This window comes from Microcebus murinus, chromosome 15, assembly GCF_040939455.1.
Source record: "Microcebus murinus isolate Inina chromosome 15, M.murinus_Inina_mat1.0, whole genome shotgun sequence".
Taxonomy (NCBI): Eukaryota; Metazoa; Chordata; class Mammalia; order Primates; family Cheirogaleidae; genus Microcebus; species Microcebus murinus.
In genome coordinates, this window is record NC_134118.1 from 61,371,779 (window position 1) to 61,379,984 (window position 8,206).

General features: G+C 38.7%; 1 pseudogene; it reads left to right on the forward strand.

Annotated features, from left to right (window-relative positions):
* The first annotated feature begins 344 nt into the window (after nt 1–344).
* LOC109729236 (COP9 signalosome complex subunit 3 pseudogene) lies at nt 345–6,942 on the forward strand (annotated as a pseudogene).
* Nucleotides 6,943–8,206: the final 1,264 nt, after the last annotated feature.

Genomic DNA, 8,206 nt, shown 5'->3' on the forward strand with positions numbered 1-8,206 from the left:
AAACACTGGGAGTTTGGGAGACAGGAGCACTCAATGTTTCTTAGGGCCGAGGTTCAGAACTGGCACAGCGCCCCTCCCCGTCACATTGTATAAGCTAGAGGAAGTCATGTGGTCAGGCCCCAAATCAAGGCTCTGCCACTAGATGAAGGAACTGCGAAATCCCACAGCCAAGGGCAAGGATACATGAGTCCGGGGTTCATGGATGCAGTACGGACTGGACGTACAAACTGAGGTGGCATCGTGCATGCTAAGGGACAGTATGAGATCATCAAATGAGTGAGTGTGACAGAGAAGAGGTCCAAGGCCTGATTATCTTGGAACTTAAAATGTGTATGGTCGGGACGATGAAGAAGATCTCAAAGCTGAGAGTGAAGAGTTGCTGCAAAAGAGGTCAAATGGAAACCCAGAAAGCGCTGCTCTGGAAGCCAAGTGAGGAGAATACATGAAGGGGGGAAAGTTTCTGACGATGGCAAATCTCGCACAGAAGACAAGGGAGATAAGAACCGAGAATCGCCCTCTGGATTCGGCAATGCCGGGGTCATTGGTGACATTGATGAGAGCAGCTTTCCTGGAGCAGCAAGGCAAAGCCCCGCGTGGAGTGAATTTAAGAAAGAACAGGAAACGAAACACTTGAGAGTGATTACGAACATTTTCAAGGAATTTTACTATAAAAGGGAACAAGGACATTGAGGAATAGAGAAAAGCTGAAGTGAGGCTCCAAGATATTTTGGGGGAAGAATGAAAGCATGTTTGTACACGATGGGAATAGCCCAATAAAGAGGGGAACCCTGATGGAATTGGTGATACCATAAAGCGAGGGGAGAATTGCTGAGTCAGGCTGGACTCTGGTGCTCGGCGTGAGGGCTTGACGCTGGGAGCACAGGGAGTTTATTTACGGCAGTGGTTCCAACCTAGGGAAAGTTCATCACCCAGAGAACGTCTGGCAATGAATGTCTGGAGACCATTTTCTTCCATTTTCTTTGCCACAGTTAACAGTGCTACTGAAATTAGTGGACGGAGGCCAGAGGGGCTGCTAAGCATCCTACAATGCAGAGTGCGGCTTCCCTACAGTGAGAATCATCCACCTGATGTGGCAAGAGTGTGGGGGCTGCAAAGCCCCAATTTACAGCAAAACGTAAGGAAAGAGAGCACGTGGGCACTACTGCCAGTGGGCAGGCAATTACTGTGTGGGTGGGAGCTTGGGGAGTGCTTCTTCTCATTGTGCCATGCTTACTTTTGTGTGTCAGCCTGGCTGGGTGATGGCGCCCAGCTGCTTGATCAGTCACTAGTCTAGATGTCGCTGTGAAGGTATTTTTTAGATGCGGTTTACATGTAAATCAGTAGACTGCGTAAAGCATATTCCTCTTCCTAATGTGGCTGGGCCTCATCTAATCAGTTGAAGGCCATAAGAGCAAAGACTGAGGCTTCCCAAAAGAGAAGCAACATTGTCTCAAGACAGCAATATAGAAACCCTGCCTGAATTTCCAGCCTGCACATTTTGGACTTAAGACTGCACCATCAACTCTCACCTTCATTCATTCATATTCTCTCTCTCTCTCTCTCTCTATATATATATATATATATACATACATATATATATATATACACATATATATATATTTCTCTGGAGAACCCTGATTAGTGCACTTTGCTTCCTTTTTTTTCAGAGAAATATAATGCAAAATCATCAGACGGTAGTGAGCATAGGAGGAAGTACAGCAGGATTGAGGGGAGAAGCATAAATGGACAGGGGAAGCTCAGTTGATTCCCCGACTGTGTTCAGTGCCAACTCGAGGTTAATGGTCATGCGCTTTGAACGATCCCAGTCAGCATGACAGTGTGTTTAAATGTGGTGCTATTTGGCCTTGGAGAGACAGGTACAAATTGTTTACTTGTACCTGTGCTGAGGGAGGGGGCGGTGAATGGAAAGACAGATATCATCAGTTAGGGTTTTGCTAGAGATGTAGCATGAAAAAAGGGGAAGGGGTTAAAGGTGCGAGTGAGAGAGTAATTATAAGAGATAAAATCGACAATGTAATTTCAGCTGGAAAATGAGACCAGTTAGAAGAAGAGGGAGTTTAGTGAAAAGGTGAGTCTGCTGTTCCGATGGGGTGGGAGAACTGTGTTTTGGAGGGAGCATTCTAGAACAATAAGAGGTGTGAGAGGAGCATGTGATGCTGGAAGTTCAGATCATAAGTAATGACAAAGTCTATGGGACTACAAGGGGGAATGGAGGTGCTAAATTAGGCAGGAGAACAGAGCACTTGACAGGAGGTTGAAGAACCACATGACCCGTTTTAGGATGATTATCTATGTGGATATTGAAATCACTGAGAATAATGAATGTAGATTGTTATAAGAAGAACGTCGTTAAGCCAGGAACTAAAATCTCCCAGATGGGAGAGGAGTGAGCTGAAAGTCCACAGATGCCTGTAGCTCATGGTGGTAGCAGGTCTTCTGAGGATATGAGATTCCAAGCCAGGAGGTTTTATGGAGAAGATTGAGAAAATCATCCAGAAATGGCAAGGAGAAGCAGGAGTGTCCCCACCATAAGCATGACATCAGGAGGATGGCATATGAAGGAGAAAAACAGTCACCACTTAGGGGCCTACAGGGGGGCAGAGTGAGAGCCACACTTCCACAGAACCACAGAGCAAATCAACTTCTCTGCCAGCTCCATTTAGAAAAGTCTCACAAAAGAACTTTGAATTGGCCTAGCTTGGGTCACATGTCCACTGCTGGCCAATTACTGTGTCCAGGAAGGTAAGGTACTGAAATTGACAATATTCACTGACACCATATTTCTCTTGAAAGAGTTAAACACTAGAGCCATTAAAGAGGAAGGAAAAAGAGTAAAATTAAGCAGGCCAAAGTAATGGGATGCAAAGAAAAGATTTAAACTAATACACTATTGTCTTTAATATTATGATGATTGTCAACATATCACCAAATTGGTTAACAATACATCATTATGTTGCTTGGGAGTTTATGGACAAGAAAGGGAGAAAGAAATGAGCCCATATACAAAGAATATTAAAAACTCTGAATCTGAAATCCATAAGACCTAAGGATTTTTTGAATTTCTTTTAGTATTATTCTTTTCTCATTCACATACTCTGCTATAGTCTCTTTTCAATTGGCAAATTCATTACCGTGGACATATTCTAAAAGTGGATCTTTTTTTGTTATGGAGGTGGTAAATTCAGAGGAAGTGGTTTTGTTTTGTTTTGTTTCAGTAGATAGTTGTTACATGTCACAAATCTACATTACTTATGTGAAGCTGAGAGTTGAATAACACTGATCAGTGGATTTTTAAGTTGGTTAGTCAAGTTAGTCTATTATCACCCTCTCAAAAGAATTTGGGTTCTATTCTACTGTGTAATTATTCAACTTCCCTGTTCACTTGAATAGATACACTTAGCTTTTAATGACCAGCTTCTGGGTAAAAGAGGGACAATTGTAAGAGACAGAAAATCAAAGTGGGTGTCTGTAGTAGAATCTAAAATTCCAACTCCTAGAGTGAAACAGGACAGAGATGAGAAAGAAGAAAAGTTAACAGATGATGTCAGCTCCATGTCTTAGAATAGAAATCTCAGTATTAATCAAAGCTAAAGAATCATAACACAGGGATTCCTGGACATATTTCTAAATATTTTTTTCACCAGAAGTCTTAAATTTGAATCTAGTCTTGTTTCTAATTAAATGAGCCAATTAACTTGGAGCAAGCCAATGACCATCTCTGAGCCTTAATGAACACACTTTATAAATTGTAAAGTGACATAAAACTATTATTGCTCTTATTATGACACTCTATTGATTGTATATGTATAATGATATATTATATATACGCAAGTATATATATATATACAGGCATATACATTATATATATGTATGTGTGTATATAATACGAGCCAGGGATATTTTCTTTTATTGGGGGTCTACATGTTGCTTAATAATTATGTAGCCTCAGGCAACATGCTTGTTCTCTCTGAGTTTACATTTCTTCATTTGTACCTTTACGGAGTTTTTCTTGAGGATTGCACAGGGCTTCGTATTGTTTCTGCCACATACAGCTACTTAAAACTAGAAATCATTAACTTAATTAATTTCTATCTAGTTTCACATTTCTTGGCTCTGACTGTTATCATGTGTTGTGAAGGTTCTTAATTATCTAAAGTTTCCATTCTTCACTTTTAGGTCTAAAGCCACAGGAGGAGAGATACCATATCTATTTTTACTATCGAGTTCTGTGTCCTTATCCTTATACTGCTAGCTCCGGAGGCAATAGTTTGAACTTACTGGGAAAAATTGTGACTCATATGTAGAAATGAGTTATATCAAGAACTTCTCAGAAAAGTGTGCTATGAGAATAAGCGGTTACCCTTCGACAGGAATGAATTACTGGGTTTGAGGGAACATGCCCTCATAATAGCAATGAGAGGTTTTTCAAAGTAGATCAGGATTTCCTGTCAACTGTGAAAGAAACCATCTTTAGCTGGATTTACCAGCATTTCTGGGAGAAAAACGTGGAAAGCCCCCATGATCTCATATTACATTCCTTTCAAAATTAAATGATACTTGGCAGAAGCATAGAAACTGTGTTGGTAAGCAACCGTTAGGCTCGTGATTGTATATTTAAATAAATGGTATTAACTTTAAAATAAACATAAATATTACTGTATTAAAGTATTTTGTTCTCATGTAATTTAAATATAACATTATGTTTTAAACTTTAATGTAACTTTTATTGCATTTTTTCGTAACATTTTTAGCATCTCTATCAACATGTAATTTGACATGCCATAAAACTCACCATGTGAAGTTTACAATTCAGTGGTTTTCAGTGTATTCACAGAAAGGTACATGCATCACAACAGTCTAAGCCTGGAAAATTTTTATTAACTCAAAAATAAATCCTATAACCATTAGTATTCACATTATAAGTCTTCCTGCCTGCCACCCCCAGCCCTAGGCACTGGGCTAATGTACTTTTGGTCTTTATACATGTGCATATTCTGAACATTTTATATAAAAGGAACCATACAATGTGGTCTTTCTGTGACTGGTTTCTTTCACTTAGCATAATGCTTTTAAGGTCCATACATGTTGCAACACATATCAGTTCTTCATTCCTCTTTATTAGCAAATAATATTCCATTATATGAATATACCACATTTTATTTATTCATTCATCAGTTAAAGGACATTTGTGTGATTTCCACTTTTTGCTATTTTGGATAATGCTACTATGAACATTCATGTATAAACTTTTGAATGGACATATGTTTTCATTTTTCTTGGGTATATACGTAGGATAGAAATGCTCCATCATATGGTAAGTTATGTTTGACAGTTTGAGGAACTGCTAAAATGTTTCCAAAGTAGTTGAACCATTTTATATTCTCAACAAGAAATGAGGATTTCAATTTCTTCACATCCTTGTCAACACTTACCTATTGTCTGTCTCCTTGATTATAGCCATCCTAGTGGGTATAGATTGATATCTCATTGTGGTTTTGAATTGCGTTTTCCTAATGACTATTGAGGTTGAGCATCTCTTTATGTTTATTAGCCATTTGTGTATCTTCTCTGGAGGAATGTTTATTCAAGTCCTTCACTCATTTTTTAATTGGGCTATGTGTGTTTTTGTTATTGAGTTGCAAGTGTTCTTCGCATATTGTGAATGGATACTAGTTCATTATCAGATAGACGAGTTTTCAAAATTTCCTCCCATTCCTTGGATTTTCTTTTCACTTTCTTCATAACATCATTTGCAGCACAAGATTTTTACTTTTAATGCAATCCAATTTATCTTTTTTGTTGTTGCTTGTGCTTTTGATATGCTCTTATGTTTAAGTCTATGATACATTTTGAGTTAATCTCTATAAATGGTATGAAGAAGGGGGCCCAAACTCATTCTTTTACATGCGTATATTCAGTTGTCCCAGAGCCATTTGTTGAACAGTGTTCTTTCCTCATTGATTGGTCTTGGTCACCCTTTTCATAATCAATGGACTATAAATGTATGTATGAGTTTATTTGTGAACTCACAATTCATTCAGTTGGTCTATAGGTCTATCTTTATGCCAATACCATACAATCTGGATTACTGTAGCTTTGTAGCAAAATTTGAAATGGGGATTTGAGTCCTTATTTGTTCTTTTCCAAGATTAAAATCCTAGGTCCCTTGTATTTCCATATAAATTTTAGAATCAGCTTATCTATTTTTGCAGAAAAAAAAAATTGAATCCTTTTGGTGAATTGCTGCAGTTCCTCCTCCCAGAATGGTCACTTGGGCTGCCACAGAGAAAGCATGGGGTCTTTCCCAAAATAATTTGTAAGACAGTGTGAGACAGCTCTCAACTCAAGGGCAAATTATTTAGCTCTGTAAACTGATTAACAAAGGTAGAAAACTCTTTGCAAAAAAAATATACCATCTGAGCACTGTGCTTGGGGCTCTGGATATACAAGAATACTTCCTGGGGTCCTTGCTGCTTTGTTTGTGAAGTTTTCTATGCCCAGTGTTCCTGACTTGGAAATATTATTCTCACAGGTTTAGCTCTCCATCAGTACTTGTAATGGGGAGCACATTCAATAGGCAACAGATACTTTTACTGGGCTTTGCCCCCAGTTAATAATTGCACTTGTGCAAAGAAAACAGCCCCTGGAAGGAATGGAAATCCTTAAAGAAGCCATGACAAGCTGCAGATGGATACAAACCCACTGACCTCAATACATGCTGATTTCAGCCAGTTTTGTTTACAGGCAAAGTGCTCTAAGTCTACCCTTTCATCTCTTGCCATGGCTGTGATGAATATCTGTAAAGAGAATGGAACTATATCAATCACGTTTTCTGTTTTCTGTATTTTACAATGCTTTGACATACTTGGGGCCTTATGGACCTGGGAGGGAATGCCCTTCCCCAGGTTAACCAATTCCTAGAGATAACTAACAACTTGCCTGTGAGTACACCTTTGATATTTAAACCAACCAATCCTTCAGTCCTTACCCACATCCACCTCCTTTTATCAGGTTCCTGCAGAACAAGGCCAGGTTCTAGAAAACTATCTTACACCATTCACAAATTATATGGAGGCAGACACCATGCTTTCCCTGGGTCAGTCCAAGTGGCCATTCTGGGAGGAGTGACTGCAGTGGTTCACCAAAAGGATTCAAGATATTTTTGCAGAAATAGGTAAGCTAATTTTAAAATTTATATGGAAATTCAAGGGACCTTTATATTCCAGAGTCTGCCAAAAGTGTTCAAACCATCTCCTCAGCTTGCCTACTGTTCCTTGCTCATTCCTTCCCTCGAAACTGCAATAAAGGTTCTGGCTCAGGCTTTCCCCTCCTCTCCTGATGCCCAATTAATGCTGGTGCTTCCATGTGTGGCCCTGCAGTGAGATGCCCCCTCCTCTTGGGAACTGTGAGTAACAACTGTCTTTGCATTGGCAGTTGTCTCCTGATCTGCTGGCTTCACCATAACCCAAATAAAAAAATCCCAGGTACATTTTAAAACAGGAGCCTATGATACTAAAACAGGAGATTATGTTAATCTTACATGCCATATATGTACATATAATCTTACATACCATATAATCTTACATACCATATATGTACATATAGGGAGGATCTATACATACCAGGCTGAAGATCAAAGTGAGGAGCACTCTACTTTTGTGAACAAGTTAAACCTTCTCCTGCCATGGTGGTTTCAGTCATACCATGGCGGAATCATGTAAAAAGTAGATCATGGTTTCTTTGATATTACTCTACAAAGTACAATGATTCAGCAACTGGACAACAATGTGGCCAGTGACTCTTGAAAGTAACACACACTCTGAGATGTCGTGATGTAAATAAAAAATGTGATTAATCCTTATATACTAAAAAAGTTGAGTCTTTTATTAGAAAACATCCCCACAGAGCAAGAAAACTCTAGATCTAGATGGATTCGACTGTGAATTTTTCCAATTTTTTTAAGAAAGAAATAAACTCTGACTTACATACTTTCTTCCAAAGTATAGAAGAAGGAAAAAAATAATTCCAAACAATTATTGTAAGGCCAATGCTGCTTGATATCAAATCTCAACAAGAACACTATAAGTAAAGAAAATTATAGCTCAATACCTCTCTTAAACATAGATGTAAAATTCCTAAGCAAAATATTACTGAGTAATTTAATAGAGTGATATCTAAAAATTAA